General features: G+C 36.5%; 1 protein-coding gene across 12 annotated transcripts in view; it reads right to left on the reverse strand.

Annotated features, from left to right (window-relative positions):
* Nucleotides 1–21,076, reverse strand: part of LOC117662177 (galactosylgalactosylxylosylprotein 3-beta-glucuronosyltransferase 1-like) — a 52,883-nt gene that overhangs the window by 15,994 nt on the left and 15,813 nt on the right. The gene's annotated exons all lie outside the window — the stretch shown is intronic.

A 21,076-nucleotide genomic window follows, 5' to 3' on the forward strand; every position in this document is an offset into this window, starting at 1 on the left:
GAATTCCCCATGCTTGTTGGGGACTTCTGGGAGTTGAAGTCCACATTTCTTAAATTTACCAAATTTGAGAAACCTTGTGTTAAATTAACTGACAGCACCATGAGAAATCAGTGCAAAACACAAAACAGAACAAGAGTCAATTGATGCCTATTTCTTAAATTGTTGCGGTTCCTGAAATAGTTATTTCTGAGTAAGAAACTTGGTAGAGAAGCCATCTGACTGCAGAGACCCTTACTTGTTTTACTATTAAAAACCAATAATGTGTAAAGCCACAAGGATAGCATTACTGGCCTTTTGGCATCTATTTTTTGTTATAGGCATAAGCATGGTTTTGTTGCTCTAGTGCAGAGCTGTCAAACTCCCATCCCGCAGGCCGGATGCATCAAGTGCTGGCCATGCCCAGTTTAATGAACGGGAAAAAAGTCCCAATACGTCATGTGACGCCACCATAACAATGTGAGTGTGACACCCTGTACTAGTGGCAGGAATGGAAAGAACGCTATTAGAATTGTGTTGTGTTGACCTCTTCTATTTTTGGGGAACTGTTCCAGGATGTGCAGTAGCCCAGTCACAGCAATAGGGAACAAATTGGCATAGAAGTGAAATTGGCAAGATTTCAGTTTGTTTTCTCCTTTTCTTTGACAGTAGGTACAAAGTGCCAAGTCGCTGCTTGCTTTTGTTTCTATTTCCTAGCAAATACCTTGACATACAACCTTGGGTCCTGAGTAACTAATTGACTGCCTCTCCCAACTGAAAGCTGTACAGTGTTAAAATCTGCAGAGGCACACCATTCAGAGATTTCCCTTGTGTCACAAGTCCCTCTATTTAATATGTGGAAGAAAGAATGCAACTCCTTTGGCAGCAAATACAGTCCCCAATCTCAATACGGCCAGGAAATCTGTAAAGACTGTTTGTCAGGTTTTTAATAGTTAGATTTACATTTTTTTTTGTTTTTGTTTTTTTGCTAAGTTTAATTCCCACCTCCCCAATCAATTTTTATTATGGTCACAGACCAAAGTTTAATTGCATTTGTGACTTTTTATATTATGCTTTTAGTTTCAATCTTTTTCAGCCGATTTAAATACTTGCCATAATAGGAAGGCGTGCTATAACACAAGTAGTGGGGTTTTTTTTAGTGGTATGGAAAAATAGTGAATATAATGATATATAATCATAGGAGATGAATAGTCAATAATCAATGTAATTGTGGAATTGAAATTTATTTATTTATTTATTTATTAGATTTCTATACCGCCCTACTCCCGAAGGACTCAGGGCGGTGCACAGCCAAACAATAATGGACTCAGGGATGGAAGAGATGGCAGGGATTCTAAATGCTAGATGAGGTTTGGAAAGACAGAACTAGAAACTTTTCAACAACTTTTCTCCTTTTTTAAATATTCTCTTTCCTCTCCTTTTTTTTTTTAAAAAACCCTCTCCAAACAAATAGTTGTTTCATGTCTAACTTTAATAACATTCACTAGCACATGATGGATGCCCTCAATATGTTGTATACAAGCTTCTTGAGCCAATTTCTGATTAAAACATGTCCTTACATAGTTTCAGTCATCAACTTCCATTACATTTTACACAGACTTTCTATGGCAGAATTGATATTTGAAGGTTTGAATTTCAACCTTAGAACAGAAACCTCATTTTAACGCCATGCCTCCTGCAAAGAATGTATTCAGGTAATATGTATCCATATTACCTGGGAATACTCATAACAGACATATAAGAAAGGATTAAAGTAAGGGGGGGGAAATTGAAAAACAACATCTTTCAAAAATTTGATTGATGTGACCATCCAATTTTAAAGTCCAGAGGAATACAAGCTGAATTAAAACTGTGTACTGTATGTTTAAAAAGCACAAGATGAAACTGCAATGTGTGAAATGCTGCCCCATATGGTTTTATAGGGGTCAGCTTATCAAGTTCATCATAAACAGCTAAGCATTGGCGTGAGCATCCAGAGAGGGAGGCAAGTGATAACATAACATGCCATAATAAAGATTTGATTTGATGATTTGTTGATCCAAAGCTACATATTTGTGTGTGGTTAAAATATGTGATCATTTCCCTCAATCTCATTTTAGCAGAAACTCCAAAATAGCACCTACCACACTACAGCTCACTGAAAGTTCACCTTTTAAAATGTTTAATGTTTCTTAAAGGGTAACTCGGACTTAAAGTGCAAGAGAGAATGAATGCCTTTCATTAAAAACTTCATGACATTTTGTTATGCTCATAAAAAAATGAGAAATCTGCTAGATGTTTAGTTAAAAAGAAGTATCTGGTTATTTATTGGTTTCATTCACTGTTTAGTTTTACCAACATATTTAAATACCTTTGCCACAGTACTATTTGTCAGCAATGACCATGATGTATATTTTTTTTTTCAGAAGGGTAAGTAATAGTTGTCCTAAGTTTTGTACAGGTAGTCCTCAACTTACAACAGTTACTTTAGTGATTGTTCAAAGTTACAGCGGCACTGAAAAAAAGTGACTTATGACTGTTTTTCACACTTATGACCATTGTAGCATTCCCATGGTCATGTGATCAAAATTCAGATGCTTGGTAACTGACTCATATGTATGACAATTGTAGTGTCGTAGGATCATGTGATCACCTTTTGTGACCTTCTGAAAAGCAAAGTCAATGGGGAAGCCAGATTCATTTAACAAACCTGTTACCAAATTAACAACTGAAGTGATTCACTTAACAAATGTGGCAAGAAATGGGGCAAAATTCACTTAACAAACGTCTCACTTAGTAATAGAAATTTTGGGTACATTGTGGTTGTAAATTGAGGACTGTCTGTGTACAGCTATGACAATTCACCATGACCAATTCGCTGTGGGACAACTCACCAAGGCCAATTTGGTCATTTGTGCCTCAGGTAAGAACTCTGGGTTGATTTATTCAAAATTTTGAATAACTCAGAGTTCTTACCTGAGGCACAAATGACCAAATTGGTCTTGGTGAGTTGTCCCACAGCGAGTTTATTCAATGACCCACTGTTTTGATTTCATGCCTATCTACAGTATTCTTAGGAGTCTTCTCCAATATAAAGTTCGAAGACATCAATACTCTACCTACCCTGCTTCTTTAAAGTTAAACCTTGACTACCATACAGTATCACAGGAAATTCAACAGCTTGCATGATTCTGATCTTTGTAGATACAGAAACATCACAACATCTGAATATCTTTTCCAAGGTATCTCTTGACTGCTTGGCCCTTTACTGTTGATTGTTGATCCTAAAAGCCATTCACTATCCGTTGCTACAATTTCTTCACTGTCAATTCTAAGTCTGGTTGTTCTACCTTGTTGTCATTAATTAGATCTTTTAATCATGTCTGCAAATTAATCCTAAATTCATCCAGAGTCTAGTAAATATGCACTGAAATTTGCTGCATATTGTCCTAGTAGCATTTTCTGTTCTACAGCTTCTTTACTCAGTTCTGGAAAACATTGAGGAAATCCATGCAGATTTCATGAATTGCTGCTGGCATGGGAAGATACAAATGGATGGCTAGAAGTCCTTGGTCCATTATTGATGATGTTGACCTCTCTTTAAACAAGGGATGCATAATTCATATCTGTGGCATTCTAGAGTCATTCATCCTGCTCCCTGAAATTGGTAGGACCTTGCAGTTGCTTGTGTTTCCCTCAAATTTTCCTCAGAAACACCGGAATCTTCCATGATGTGTAGCAAACATTGGTTTGAAATGTTCAGCAGTATCTGTTTCTACCTTAGAAGAATGCTTGCCTCTTTCAAACACTCAGATAATTTTAAAAAGTGATTGTTTTGTACATTAAATACTTACTACTAATAATAAATATTTGGTGTGGTGATTAAGGCACCAGGTACTCATGGGAAATCATGAGTTCTAATCCTGCCTTAGGCATGAAAACTAGCTGGGTGATCTTGGGTCAGTCACCTTAAGTTGTTTATAAAAATAATAAAGGCAATTGATGAACAATTGTACAGCCAAATTTAAGATCCCAGAATTGGGATGGTGGCAGGCTAGAGTTGCTGCCTTACTGAAATCCAGCGAAGTCCCAGATGATATGAAAAATTACTGACCAGTATCATTCCTATGCATCTCTACAAGGCATTGGAATGTATGATTCTCAATCGTATTTCAAACATTTATTGATGAAAAGATTATAAAGAAGCAAGCTGGTTTTAGACCAGGGAGGTCATGTTGTGGTCAAATCCTAAACCTTACACAATATATTAAGGATGGTTTCGAAAGAAAACCAATTACTGGTGTGGCTTTCATCAACTTAACTGCAGCATATGACACTGTAAACTATAGGGTATTGCTATGTAAATTAAATGATATCAGCAAAGGTCATAAGCTAACCAGAGTCATTGGTAGCTTCCTCCAGAACTGGAGATTCTATGTGCTACTGAATGGTAAGAACAGTAGAGGGAGGATGCAGAAGAATGAGCTGCCAAAAGGAAGTGTATTATCTCTGACATTGTACAAGATATATACAAACTATCAACCAGTCCCTGACAACACAAATCTATTCATCCATATGGACAATATATCAGTGGCCGACAAGGATCAACTTTTGATGAGGTAGCTGGAAAACCTAAGAATTAGCACCATCAACCATTTAAAGCTCAACCCAAACAAGACCCAAGTGTGTGCTTTGAACCTCCAAAATTAAGATGCAAGGGAAGAGTTGGTTATTATGTGGCAAGGGAACCGACTGAGTAGCAATAGCAATAGCACTTCGACTTATATACCGCTTCATAGTGCTTTTACAACCCTCTCTAAGCGGCTTACAGAGTCAGCATATTGCCCCCTTGAGCCAGTGAGATTCAATCTGCTAGACTGCAGCTAGCAGTCAGCTGAAGTAGCCTGCAGTACTGCACTCTAACCACTGTGCCACCTAGGCTCTCACTCAACAGGAGACTCTTTTTTAAACAGCATTGTTTAATGCTGGGTCTGACCTTCTAAAGAGCAGTCAGGGTTGATCTCCTCTAGGACTGACTGGTTTGATCGCCTTGCAGTCCAAGAGATTTGCAGGAGTCTTCTCCAGCACCATAATTCAAAGGCCTTGATTCTTTGGTGCTCAGCCTTTCTTATGGTCCAACTTTCTTATGGTCCAACTTTCACAGCCATACATTGCAACTGGGAAAACCATAGCCTTGACTATGCACACTTTTGTTGGCAGGGTGATGTCACTGCTTTTTAGTACGCTGTCTAGATTTGCCATAGCTTTCCTCCCCAGGAGCAAGCGTCTTAATTTCATGGCTGCAGTCCCCATTTTACTTATACTTGGGCAAAAACTTTCATTCAGATATGTAAACCTCTTTTTATACTGAGTGAAACCATCTCTTGACTTAATCTTCCTCAGATGAACTTGATCTACCACAAGTTCTCAGATACTAATATTAAAAGGAGAACTGATATTAAAAAGAGTATTTCTTGGAGACACACATAAGCTCATTGGAAACAAATATGGTCTGTATATCATTTAACCTTTATCTACATATGTAGTACATTTTGCACCAGATGACACTTCCAAATCCTTCCAAGAGAGTTTAGTGTTATACGCATTACAATCTAACCTGAGAGTGACCATACCATAACCTGCTAAAATGCACTACGCACCACTGTCATCATTTGTGCTTTCACAGATATTTCTAAGTCCAGAACTATCCTGAAGCTTTGAACTTGGTTTTTTAGAAGTGAAATAATATTATCGAGATTCAGACTCATATACAAAAGGCAATGGCCATCATAATTATCTCTGTCTTACTTGAATTGAACTTTAGCGAGGCTCACCTCAAAACAACATCCAGATATTGTTCAGATGTTCCAAACTAATTTTCTAATTAGTAGATCAAAGAAAAAGCTATATATGATTTTCATTCTGATGACACTTTAACACAGACTATTAAGAGATTCTACTTCCAACACTTGTTTAAGGAATTAGAGAGAAGCTTGTGGCACTATGCAAGCTGAAGGGAGCAAAATGGAACAAAAGAAGGCTACTTTGCCCTGCCAGGGGGAAAAAAAAGAGCATTTTAAAATGTTTTATGATGAAATGGTTAATTCAAAAGATCCTTTGATCAATGGTAACAAAGACTGCCACGAAGTTCAGAAAAATTATCATGGAGATTCTATTTGATCAGTGATGCATGTTTTTTTCCCCACGAATTTAGCATGTCTTTATAAAATTGCTCATCTAGTGACCATCATCACATAAATCAAATTCCCTAGTAACATTATGGTATCATTTATATCAGATTTTTTTTTACCACAGAATAGCAAATTAAAATAAGTATTTACATAATTTCCTAGCAATTTCAAGGTGGCATCTTGAAATTTTGGGTGGAATAAGTGGGACTAAGCTTGGTTGGCAGGTCCAACTGAAAATGGAATTTGAGAATGACAACAGGTAATCTGTAGTACTAGCACCTTTTAAAGAGGATGGTAGCATGATACAAAATTATGTTTATTAATTAATTAATTAATTAAGTAAGTAATTCAAATTGTATAAGTTGAAGGTTCAGTTTTGCACTTTAATTGACAAGCCCAGTTCAACATTTCTGAATAATATTACAGAAACTCTATTCATGCTGGTGCTGAGATCATAATACATAAATTAAATTCAAGTATCTGAATATATCCAAACATTCTGAATTCTTGATTAGACTGGGAATGCCCACATGAACATAGCAATTAATATTTAAGTATTCATTCTCAGAAAGGCAATAGACCAGAACATACAAATTGACATAAAAATCCACCAAACATTTTTTTTCTGACAATAACCTGCAATGGGAAGCAATATATATGACACTATCATCAGTTATGCAAGGAGAAGATGATCCACTGTTAACAAGGCGAATCAAATCTGCTACATGAGATTTATCAGAATAGGATGAACATATTGTGGGTGCCATGACAAACTAGACATCCCTGCCAAAGAGGGATAATGTTTATGGTGGAGATCAGCAGCTGGATGTCAAAACCTGATCAGCAAAATCTCTCAAAAGGAGAGACTGTGAGATACCTTATGTGTACTCTGCATAGTTGCTTCTCATGAGTAGACCACATAAATCAAGATTTTGCACTTGGCTTATGGGTTGGGTGACTGGATGTTGAGGGATACCATCTGAGCTCAGAGTCTCATACTGCTGTTGATCATCATATATTATTATTAGAGCATTGAATCAGAAACCACTGAGTAGGAGTTTTGTCACAGCTCAATTTTTATCCTATTGTAATATGATGGTTAGCAGGGATAGTAGCTCTTGAAGCAGTTTTCTGTCTGCTTAAAAGCGTACCTGTGACTATTAATTTAGCATACTGAACTGAAAACCTGATTATTTATGTCCCCCGGTCTGGACTGATGGGGTGGTATATTTTAATTTTTTAAAACACTTTTTTTGATATTTTTATGTATATTGTTGTTTTTTAACAGTCGCTTGGTCGCTTGTTGTTGTGAGCCGTTCTGAGCCCTTGGAGATAGGGCGGCATACAAATTTTATAAAATAAATAAAAATAAATAAATAATACTGATTTCTGACTGTGGGCACATCAGATATAAGACAATTCTGCATGCCTACACATCTGATCTGTACTAGGAGTAGTGTGATACGAGTTCTGCTTTACAGCATGGGAGAAATGAAAGCTACATATTTTAAGGAAGAGAAAGTGGGACTAGGAGGAAAATTGTGACAATTTGCATGGAGTTAGGAACAGTGCCAGTGCTTAGTCTACATTTATCATCCTAATCCTATTTCGTTATTTCAACTTTCACAGAACTGCAAGGTAGCCTAGATTAAAAAATTTAAAAATCAAACACAGTACATTTTAAAAGCATTAGTAATACAGCTGTTAAGTCTAGTTGTTATGAACTAAACTCAATATTGTCCAAACTTCACACACACATTTATATAATTTCAAAACCTGTTTAAAGTAAATAAGCTTTGCAAGGCATCTAAACACAATCCATATCAGGTTGGGGAATCATGGTTGTGATGAATCACCCAAAATAATCCAGATTTTTCTCTATATCATGTCTTGAGCCATGATATGAAAAGGACTATGATAGACATTTGGGAGTCTTTCACTCTGAATCTGTGTCTGTAGAAGATACAATTGTCTTTTATCATAACAGAGCAAAACACAAAACAGAAATTATTTTATTTCTAATACAAAACAATATCTTACACTTTATGTAAGATATACATGTCTGATTAGCCTTCTGCACTATCTTATATCTTTCCTGATCCTCTTATTTCAAAATATCTTTTCCTAGCATTCATATTTGAATCTGTGTCTGAACAAAACTTTTATGTTTTGTGCATGAAAACAACATGTGATGGAACTTTCTGCATAACCTTTTCAGGTTCTTTTCTCTAAAGCAAGTTGGTTCTGCATAGGTACTAAATTACAAAGATTTTTGTGATATAGCAGCCCAAGAGTTTAGTGTTATTGTGAGTGTCCATGAAAGTAGGAATTCATTGATTGGTAACAGTTGCATATAATTTTACAGCATATGGGATAATGGAAAAAAGAGATATAATTTTGAGAAAAAATAAATGTGATCAGGGAAAAAAAGTCTGCTAATGATAAATGTGGAAATCAGATAAGAGATATAGTAAAAGTGACTATCTGCTTAGGATATGTGTATGTTGTGAGTAGGAATAAATCTACTGATAAGTACACATAGCAAATTAATGAAATTAATATATCTATATACTGTAGTTATAAAGAATGTAGTTGAAGAAAGCATGGAATAGTGAAGATTAAAAGTAACAGAGAAAATGCATAGTGATTTGCATAAAAATATTTTTGATGGGAGTCAAATATGAAGCTTCCAGTAGACTGATTAAGAATAAAAATTATGAAGTGATCTGCGATGCAGGTAAAGTAAGAGTGTGCTGGAAGATGAATTTGAGCTTTTGGGAATGAAAAAAACATATTGATGAGTGGTATATGAATGTTATAAATACAGATACAGATTAACAGAGTTGGAAGGGATCTTGTAGGTCATCTAGTCTAACCTCCTGCCCAAGCAGACCCTACACCATTTTTGACAGATGGCAGCCCAGCCTTTGGAAAATAGCTTGATCACCTCCTCTCTGTGGCAGCCCCTCAAATATTGGAACACTGCCGTCATGTCTCCCTTGGTCCTTCTCTTCACTAGACTAGCCATGCCCAGTTCCTGGAACCATTCATCGTTTGTTTTAGCCTCCAGTCTCCTAATGATCTTGATCGCTTTTCTCTGCACTCTTTCTAGAGTCTCTGATCTGTCCCCGTACCCACACACACACAAACACAGCCAGCCGAGGGTTAAGGAAACACTTTGGAACGCACCCAGGTCTTAGCGATAGACACACCGTCTGCCAAATGCCTTTATTTTCACAAACAGAAAGATCAGATACTTAACGTACAAAAAAGTCCAAGCAGAAATAATATTTCTCTCCGCAGTTCCGAACGAGGCTTTAGTGACTATCCAAGGTTTACTTTTGTTCGTCACAAGGATCACTGACCACTACCCTCTATTATATAGTCTCTGGGGTGTGGTCCAGTGACTCAGTTCTAATCCCTAGCATGCCTCCTAAGCTGCTGCAAACGTTTATCACGCCTTCGGAGGCGTGCGTCCAGGAATGATGTTTCTTCGTCACTCTGATCCGAGCCAGCTGTCTCCCTACTGATCTCCTCTCCCTCGGCCGGCACCTGAGACAATGCCAGAGGGGAGGGGCCTGGAGAGGGAGGCCTGGCTGACTCCTCTTCCTCATGCTCGGAACTTTCTTCCTCCGATGGGACAGGCTCAGAGGGCGGGGCCACAACAGTCTCAACATCTTTTTTATAGTATGGTGACCAAAACTGGATTCAGTACATTAGGTATGGTCTTATTAATGCTTTATAGAGTGGTATTAGTACCTTCCTTGATCTTGACTATATCCCTCTGTTAATGCAATTTAAGATTGCATTGGCTTTTTTGGCTGCCGCCGCATACTGTTGGCTCATATTTAATTGGTTGTCCACTAAAACTCCAAGATCCCTCTCTCAGTTTCACCCAGTCTATATGTGTACTTCTGGTTTTTCTTGCCTAAGTGTAATACTTTACTTTTCTCTACATTGAATTTCATTTTGTTAGATATGGCCCAGTGTTCAAGTCTGTCAATGTTAGTGTCCAAGAAATTAAACGATATCACAAATACTTTAAGACTGTTTTAAAAAATGGAAGGCTGAAGGTATGGATAGTATCATTGGAGAACTGATAAAATATGAATGTGATTTGCTTATCACGTTATTGTGCTTCTATTTGCACCTGGCTACTGGAAGAATACTGCTATACTTGCTCTATACCAAGAGAAATTTTGCAAAAGTGAATGTAACAATTACAAAACAATTTGTACAATTCTGATTGTGAGTATGAAAGGAGACAATAAAAATATTTGAAGATGTATGAATGCAGGTTTGCTGATATTATGTTTTAGAGAAAACATGTAAGCGTATAGCCTGCAATTATGGAATTTTTCTAAGTATATTGAGTTTAATGTTGGTTATGAGTGCAGTAAAATGGCACATAACAAAAGTAAAGGATGAGTGAAAATAAATGAGTACTTTGATAATGGTTCAGTACTGAACAGAAGTAAAAGAAAGATGTTTGGTGTCCCCCTGCTATTCAATGAATGATTGAATAAACATATTAAATATACATACAGTGATGATATAAACATGTTGGTTGGGATATATGTAGTTTTGTACTCTATGCTGTTTTCTGAGATTGGGCTCTGAAAAATTAAAAATATGGTACACAGCAAACCCTTCTCCTTTTTTTCCAAACAAAAATATGGAAATGGTACTCTTGGCTAAGAGTAACAAGCTTATGTCAAGCAATTACATATCCTGGTCCTGTTAAACCAGTCAGTAGTTTTTGATACCATCAACTATAGTACCTTCCTGTCTGCAAATGTTAGGAGTTGGAGCAGGTTCTATTTACCTTTACTACCGGTTTGCAATGGGGCCGCACGTGAACACATGCGCAGAAGCTTCCTGATGATGTCGGGGTCAGTGGGCGGAGCCTCCTGCCGGTTTTATTACCGGTTCTATAGAACCAGTCCGAACCGGGGCAACCCACCACTGAGTTGGAGACACTATTTTTCTGAGGTTCCATTTTAGTTCAGTGGATAGGTCCAGTCATTGGGCATCAATCCTTGAGTCCTTAATTGCTCCAGTAATTAAAGGATTCTCTTCCTTTCCTATGCTATCTAATATATATTTGAAGCTGCTGGGTGAGACCATCATTTGGTGATTTGAGGTGTGACATTGGCATCCTTCAGTCTCAAAAGACTATGGTATCGTGCTCTGGAAATTTGAGGTGTGATATTCAGTCATTTATATATACCTTATACTGAACCAGGATCACTGTAAAAATGCTTAAGCAGTACCTGGAGGCTGTTAAGATCCATTGGGATATTGCAGCATAAACTTTGTCCTCTTGGTACATGCATTGCAACATTGCTCATACATCTATAAGAGGCAGAGCTTGCATCTCAACATCACCATCATCATCTTGGCATTCTGATTAAGGTACTGGATGTCACTGATACCTTTAAAAAACTTATAGCAATAGCACTTAAGACTTATATACAACTTCTTAGTGCTTTATAACCCTCTCTTAAGTGGTTTAGAGAGCCAGCATATTGCCCCCAACAATATGCTGGGTCCTCATTTTACCAACCTTGGAAGGATGGAAGGTTGAATCAACCTTGAGTTCATCAGGCTTATGATATAATACACATTAAAAATATCTCCAGATAAACAATTAAAGGCCTATCAAACGGATAACACACACACACTCACACACACACACAGAGCTTGATTTCCATGCCAGGGACATCCAAAACATGAGAACCACCATGAAGAAGGGTCTTTCCTTTCTTTTATCAATCATCCCCCCCCCCAATGTTAGAGAAATTATAAAGTAGGAATTTCCCCAAAGATCCAGTCACTTAGCCAGATGCAAACAGAGGATTCTGCTTTCAACTGCCTGGTTCCAAGACTGATAGGCTTTCATAAATCAACATGAGTACTGAATTCTGCTCAGAAATAAAAGGCTGGAGGAGGAAGAGAATGAGAAGGGAGGGAGGAAGACATGATAATGTGGCAGAAAACTTAGGGTACAATATAGCAAAGCATCACAAAAGAGAAGAATAAAGGGGAAACCAACGCATAGAATGAGAAAATAAAGTGGATAAAAGATTTGGCTGCAAATATGCAGTTCCTCTTAGAACCAATTTCCTCCCCCTTTTAATTTCATGAGCTTGCCTTAAAATTGTTAAGAATGTAACAGCACAACACCAGCTCTCTGATTTATTAATTCTATCCTACCCTAGAAATCTTCCAAACAAAAGCATTAGTGTTTTCTCCAGAGGAACACATGAAGGGACTTATTCATGTTGAAGGTGGGGAGAGAAGCACCAGATATCAGAACAGCCATCCCAGACTCCTCCTTGTTCCTAATTACCTTCCTGCGGATTATTCAACAAGGCGGGGGTGGGAGGAAGAATGCGGGAACAGAACTATGGGGTGTCATGATATAACAAAAGAAAGGAAAATGAGACCAACTGTAGATGAGGAAGCCAATCCAAAATGCAAAGTAAGGATATGGGCTTTTTACTTTATATTAATCTTGCTCCCACCCAAAGCCAAACCTTAATTTAAAAAATAACATTACACCTCCTTTACTTTTCCTTCAGTTTTTTTCCTGAGGCCATTTGAACATCTTTATAATCTGAGCTATGCATCCCCTTGTTTATAGTCCATGGTGCAGTTAATACTCCCCCTCTCACTGTGATTGCTAAGAGTGCAGTTCCAACCTTGCTCAACAGTTAGGATCGCTCATTGCATTAAACTTTAATGTGTTTTGCTTGTTTAGTGTCATATATTAGATCCACCACTATGGTTCATTATTATATGTAAACTGGACCATTATGCCAGGCTCAAGAAACCAGAGTTTAAACATCCCGATTTAGTATCAGGTGTGCATATAATCTATAACTGAATTAATATTATTGATATTATTATTGATATTCAATATTATTATTGAATTGTTATTAATATGACAAATGAAACACAAAGCAGGTCACCATTTTAACTTATGAGGCAGTGCAAACTTAAGTTTACTTCTAGCATGCCTTCTGAATTTTAAAAAACTGATTGGGTAAGCCATGCTTCAATTAAACATAGATAAGCTTGTTGTGCATTGTATTGTGCTTATAAATCAATGTCAGGAGAGATTACTTTCCTTGCTTCTAATATTCTTCAAACAGAAACACAAAAGAATTACTATGTGATACTAGACAGCATAGGCAATCTGTGATTCTATGTGGCTTGGAAGATGTGAAGTCCTTCAAATATTATATCTCTTACATGATTTTGTCTCCATTTTTTTCCTTCTGCAAACAAAAATAGTTCAAAAATAGGGAAGCTACTTTACTCCTTCCTTTCTTCCTTTTTAACATTCATTCCCATGTGATTCTTCTTTTACAGGAAGAAAAATATAGTTTCTACCATTTCCTACAGAAAGGGAGAATAAGAGTTGGGACTATGAATGTGATCTCACCTCACCTGCCATTTGAGTACACTTCCTGAATGTTCCTCTTTTTCTTCTAGAGAGAAAAAAGTAAATCTTGCTTTGCTTGTATCCAAATTATATTATAGAAACATGTTTTACAAAAGACTGCCTCTGAAGTGTTCTCAGCAATAACAATTAAATAGTAATCAAAGTGTGACTGCAGAAAACGCATACTAATTCTAAAGTAACTTCAGTAGCTCCCATGTAGTTAGGAGGCTCAAGTCATAGTAATTGCATTTTAAAGCTATTATCAGCTTGTGTTTGTGATATCTAAAAGCACATTTCTTTCATATGTGCCTATATAATAGGAGTCTTCATCCTTTTTGAGAAGATTTAAAATTTTGAGAAATGTTCTGATAGAACTCTTGAGACTTGGACTGTAAAGGTGCTGATGAGCACCAGATGATGGTAAGAAAGACTCAAAAATTAGAGATTTCATCCAGATCTGAGAGCCCTGGTTATAATTGACATCCTTCTCTAATCCTTTTGTAACTTCCAAACTCATCCACCATAAAGTCTTAAAATATGTGAGAAACAAGCCATTCTTTCTCTCGAGTGCCAGAAAGCAGAAGGAATTTCCCAGCTAATTGAGTTTTGGCTTGAAGCAGCCAGCAATTGTTAAGTCTCATCCTAGGAATATTGCCAGTCTCAAGAAGTAATTCGGACAGCTTCCAAGAGACTTGGGGAAAAGCATCCTAAAAAGCCACCAGGGTCAAAGTCTTTTCTATCTTGTGCTCTGGGAATAAATGAGAAAAAGCATCTTAAGCAAGACAAGGATGTTCTTAAACAGAACAGAAACAAGTCTTTAAATTAAGCAAATTCTCAAACATCTGAAGCAGAACAAGTTGAAAATCAATATTATTGCACACACTGTGCACTGATACAAGCAACTCTCTCATAACATATTAAATGACTTCATCTCCCTCTCCTTTCTAGTTAGTGGCCTCAGGGCTGGTTGACTTTTTTAAGCAGCAGGTGCACTGTTGTTAATCATATTAGCCAGTGTTTTACAGCTGCCAAGCCCTTTTTAATTAATATGAAAAAGGCTATAATTTGAAGAATACAACAGTCAAAAATCTCAAAGAAAAAGAAATAAAGGAATAAAATGATAAGGGCAAATGTGGCTAAACAAATCAGGAGTTACACAGGGCATGGATAAGAAACTCCATGAATAAATGTACATCTATTCTGGTTTGAAACTATCATATGCAGTGACTGTAACTAAGTAGAAGAAAATCCCAAATTCAATTCTTGGTATGTCCTTGCTGGAGTTGGAAAGAAACTTCCCTGAAATCCCAGAGAACCACAATTCATGAAGGCTGAGAGCACCTTATAAGGATTTATGCAAGATAACTATCATGGTAGACATACCTAGTGAGAAACCCTTCTTCTGATAGTTACTGGGATGCAGTTATGTACCGTTATTCTTCTAGCATTTCAGAATTAGGCTACTAGATCTAGGCTGAAAAATGCATTTGGCCAATGGATGGGAGTAAATTTAGATTGTTCTGTAATTTCTGATACCCTATAGTGGTCATCTGGCTTTCTGCAGTCCACTTCTGATAGTCCTAGTGTTTTACCCCGAATGTGACTTGCCATAACGTAGCAACTGAGTTTTGCTTAAACCAAAGAGTCATGGTTTTTGAGACATTAATCTGGTTTGCCAATGTTTTTCTGTGTCTTGATATTTCATGCCACTTCCCACTCTCACAAAATACAGAATGTATCTATGGATTTTAAAATATTGATTTCAAAATGTTGATGGAAACATTATTCTTTCCACACTCTACCACTGCCATTAATATGAATGAGTGATTTGAAAGCTAAGTTGTATAACTTCGAACAAGAAATGTGAAATGTGGCACTTGCTGTTTAACCATCGTAGAATGAACCATGGTGGGTATATGAGCCTTCATATAAAGTCATATTCTTTCATCCCAAAATTGTTAATCAGGTTGATGCAGATCACATGCAGTAACACACACATGGATTATTATTCACACAATGACACTTGAGCAGAGAGGAATAGGGCTATAGCACAGACATAACAAAAAAAAAAGCCCATTATTTCCCTGGTGTATGTTCTGGTTTATGGATATGGTCACTTATCTAAAGATTATGAACAAAGCTTCATTTCCTCCCTCCCTAAGAGTTAATGGGGAAAAAAACATCTGCTTCTGCGTTAATTCAACAGAATTGACAATCAGAGATCTGGGCCCCTAGGGTAAAAAACCTTATGTTTTTATTATGTTACTCTGTAAAATGTCATGTATATTGTTGATACTAGTGTCTCACATGGGACCTTATAGTAATAATGATAATCTCTGTACACATTTAACAAATATCTACCACTAGGGTGTATTATGGTTCACTGTTAAGTCATTTTCTGCAGTGGTGCTGAAATGCATCCATGTGATTGTTACAGTGCCTAACAAAATGGGTTTTGCTTTGCTTTGCTTTGTTTTTTACTTTCTGTAATTGGTCTCTTTAAGGTGAATAGCCAGCTCATGCAGCAAATGTTATAGATGTGAATATTTTTTTTTATTTCCAATTTAATGTATCATTGCACATGGAATCAGAATGCCCGTGAAAAGACCTGAATATGTTTTATTTTTTTTTAAAAAATACAAAATATATTACTGGTCTTTGTATTCTAGTGTGGTTCATGAAATAATGTCTCAAGGGAGCTTTGCAGGTAGTTTTTTGTTTTTTGTTTTAAATCTGCACTGGCAATGCAAATTATGTCCTCAGCAGACAAATCCACTCTATCCAAGTATTTGTGCTTTCAAACTATAGGAAATCTGTGTCTTTTGGCGATGACTGCATATAGCTTTCATCAATACGTTCGGTATCTATGCAGAAATGACAAGTGACCACACAAATTGGTTAAATTTGTATCACTTTCACAATCAGCATTTTCTGTTTCCCTTCAGTATCATCAGATTGCCTCCCCTGAATAATTTTTAATTTCACGATGCCTATTTTTCAGATAATATTGAGTGAAACTTACAAATGTATGCTACAAATAATCAACCACTTTCAGTTCTGCCAGGAAACTTTCCATGCAGTGCTTTTCTGTATAATAATTTAAATCAATACTTGCTTATCATTGACAAAAGCTGGAATTTTGTAAATTACTATATTGGACCAATCCAGCAACCCTCAGTCTACTTCCTCTTTATTGGTTGCACCCCATACATTAGCATTCTTGTCATATACCTGAATCTTTTTAAATTTTATAAATGCAATTGGATTTCATTGAAATTTGGGTTCTGCAAAATAAGTAAATGAATATGGAATTCTGTAAGGAGTTCCAATTTATAAAAACTAGTAGCTAGAAAAGACCATTTAGTGTGATAAACTGGGAAAGGGGAAAGATAACAGCAATCTGACCCGTTCCCCATGCTTTCCACAGTCTTAATTGTTCTAAGCTGGCTGGGCCAATTTTTGTTTGTTTGTTCCACTGAACAGAAATGGGAGCTACTGTAACATGATGGCTGAACAAACCTATATCTGTTTCACTCTAAATCAGGGGTCCAGAACCTTTTTAGAAAGTGGGTTTCATTAGATCATACATGACAATGGCAGCAAAAAAATAAAAATGATGAACACTTTAAAATATTATTAAAATATTAATATTATTAATATGAGTTGAAATGAGTAAAAATTAACAATATTAAAAATAATATAAGCATATGTGTGTGCATTTACAAGCACATAAGGGAACCATGAGTTCTTCTAGTTCTGTCTTAGGCATGGAACCTAACTTCTTTTAGTCATAGGAAGGAAGTACAAACATACCACTTCAAAAATGTTGTCTAGAAAACTGCATGGACTTGTCCATATAGTTGCCAAGAATTAAGGTGAGTCACACGCATAAATATAATAATAGTCCAAATCATATCAAAGCATATAATATCTTGTGAAATTTATTTGTTTAGATTTTGGTTAGTGAATGCCATCTAGTAGTGTCTTGGGTCCCAAAGCCTCCATGGATGAGATGCTGTATTGTTCATTCCTATGTCTTTTAGTTTATCCTTAGCTTGCAGATATTGCATTGAGAATGAAGTGAGTGGTTGGATCTACACTGCTCTAGGTAACTGAGGAAACAACAACAACAACAAAATGTAATTAACCCCTTCTCCCAGGCAAGATCATTGCTAAAAGCAGTAGGGGGAATAGGGTAAAAATGACAAAGCTATCCCCATCAGAAATGTCAAAATTGGGTGGTCTATGGTTGACTTGGGATGAGATTCTTCTTGAGCACCTGGAACACTATCCATTCCCATACCACATTGTTTTTCACCCTGATTTCCAGATATGGTAGGTTACATCTTCTTGGTTACATCTTCAGATTTCCCCATGAACATAAACAAAGACTGGGGTTATAAGAGTTGAAATCTAAAATATCTGGAAGGCACCCGCTGGTGGACATTTCTGTATTCTGAATCGCTATCCGAGTGGTGGCTGCCAAAAAGGGACTGTTGTATCACTATAATTTAGAGTGATTCAACAATCATCCTATTTAATGTTCTAATAAAGTACTACTTATTATTCACACAACATTCATGTTTAATTTGTAACTGGATGTTGTTCTTCCTTTCTTTCAATTTTCCTTACACACAATGCAAAAGCTGCATTATTTAAAGTTCTGTCACTTTCTTTTCATAATGATCTGAAGGATTACACTGTTGGAAATGTCCACTCATGATGAAAACAATTGTTTTATTGCATTCAATCCATATATATGATTGATAAGAGAAGTTGGCATCCAACGTAAGTTCCCAAATGTAGTGGATATGTAAAGAGCCACAGAGACATAATAGTACTTGAATGTCTACAGTGAACTTATTTTTATTTAATGTAAAATCAGTCTTGGGACGTTTGGAGGAATATTAGGACTGAAAAGCTGGAAAATGGTATTTAATTTTTTCTTGCCCACCCTATTGTTATAGTCCTGATAAAAACTTTGGCAGAAACCAGCAAAACAAAGGTGGGCATGGGAGCAGAAATCAGCAGATAAGTATATTTCCGAAAATATTCTTCTCACCTCTAAAATGTGTATTTTTGAAAATATGAACAAATTACATTATTCTTATCATTACATTTGGACCAGCTCCTTGGACCTATCTGTACCATTGGGAATCAGCTATATATCTATTCTTCTAGATAAGAAGTTGGATGGTTGATTGATTACTAAGCTCTGATACTCATGCTTCTCCAATCTGAAAATTCTGAGCGGCTTATTGAAGAAACATGACCGAATAAGATTAAAAATAGTAAAAAAATGACAAAAGGTTAAGTTGTTTATACATAACCTTTTGTCATTTTTTTTTTTACTATTTTTAATCTTATTCTGTTTATACCGACAACTACTTAAGTATAATTAGCTTACTTCCTTGATATTTATATAATGGCTTAGTCAATATAATTAAGTTGTTATGTGATGCAAAATAAGAATTCTTGAATTATTTTTGAGTTTAAAAGAAAAAGGACTCCTGGCAAGGATGGGATGGAGGGCAGCAATGAGCCAGTATTTTAAGTGAAGCATTCCTTCAAAGCTGCTTCATGAAATAATTCATCTTCCTGCTTCTAATCAGCAAAGCAAAGCTGTTTCTGCCGCTGGACAGAATGCAAAAGAACCCCGTAGCAAAGCACATGGGGGAGTCAAATCCTGTCATTCCTGCACTTAATGAGGCCAGCAGTGTCACCTCAATGGTGTGGAGCACCTTGGACAGATGAAATAAAGCTGCCACCCAATAAAGGATAATAAGCAGGCAATGTTCCACCCACAATGAGCTATTAGTAGCAATCTAAGCCTCCTGATACTACAGTGGTGTTACTGAAGGAGAAGTAGGAAAAGGAAGAATGTGAGGGACATGAGGACATTGTTAGGGGCTAGGAAATAACACACTTTCGACCTGATAACAACGAATCTTAAAGAAAAATGCTTTTCCTTCCATGAATGTCATTGTGCAAGTACTATAACATTGGACATATTCCTCTGTGTCAGAGCAATGCTAGCTAGATATGACATGAACCATTTTACTGTTTCTCAATTCCCATCCTCCTCAGTTGTTTGCTTTAAGGAAAAGATGGGAGAAATTCTATCAGCAACCTATTTCTCTCTTAGATTCCAAAATATTTTTGTAGATTTATTAAGTGTGCACCCAGTACAAAAGACAGCAGTTTCCCAGTTTAAACAGGAATGATGATGCTTACAGAAAAAGTTATGATGCAGTGAGCAACCTAACACAGAGAATTCTATGGGCACTGATAGAAAGCTATTGATGGAAATTCCATTGCTAGTTTAGGAACAGAGGAGTCACTGCAGCAGGAATTTAAATTAATATTGCTTACATAATGCGGCATGGTGACAGCCATAACAAGGTCAAACCCAGCTCACCAATGAGATTTACATTCAATTAATCTTATAAGTGTCTCTCACAGCGGTGAGAGTCCCACTTCAGTGGGATGTATTCCCTAAAGATTTGTACTTAGTATGGAAGTTCAATAAATAATTTGAACTATTCTAAAGTTCAGAGGCAGTTTGGAGTATGGTTGAGGATCAGGGTCAGGATTAGCATTTTGAGAGCTTAAGTCTCATCTGACCCCTTTCCCAATATTGTGGAAATTGATCTTGGAAAGATAGTCTTGGAGGTTTTCAGGGAAGCAGAAGACATTGTAACACTGCAGTGGATTTCTCTTTCAAGTCTAAATGTTTCTGTTTGACCCTAGAAAGGGAATTCCAACATAGTCAGCATTGTCCCAGGAGCTATAAAATTCCCCCTTTCAGATTTTAGGCCAGTCATTATCTGTTTGGAAAGTTAGTCACTGTATATCATGCCAAAAAATTATTATGAGAAAAAATTATTTAATTACAATATGTGTTTTCCAATATGTGCTGATTATTTTTGTTTTATTTCAATGTATCTTCTGAGCAACTCTATCTGATTTCAATTTTGTTATAGCAGGCCTATGAGTGACAGGGTCAGCAGCCTAATATAGATACCCAGCAATTTTATGTTTTTTGTTAATCATTCAAATGCTCTGAATCTTCACACATATTCAATCTGGAATGATATGAAGAGAGAATATGCTTTTAAAAAACCCTAAAAATAAAGCTCTTCCTAAGTGGGCCATAGGAATACATTTTCAGAAAAGTTTGAAAGCAGTAGAAGAATAAGTACATCATCGTGGTACATTCCCAACAAGAGGCAATACACTACAAAAGTTTTTGCACTATTTCAATTAACATTTTCAGTTGTGTCTTTTAGCACTAGATTGACATGTGGAAATTAAAAGGTGAAGTTTCACATAAAGTGTATTTAAAGGTTATTACCTATTAACTTGGGTAGGTATTAAAGCCCCTGCTAAAGTTATGACTACAACAATGGCTGGTTTAAAACCTTTAAGCAGAAGGTCCTTTGCGGATTATTTGAGTAAT

The sequence above is a fragment of the Pantherophis guttatus genome, chromosome 5 (genome assembly GCF_059756535.1).
Source record: "Pantherophis guttatus breed Tessera chromosome 5, ASM5975653v1, whole genome shotgun sequence".
Lineage (NCBI taxonomy): Eukaryota > Metazoa > Chordata > Lepidosauria > Squamata > Colubridae > Pantherophis > Pantherophis guttatus.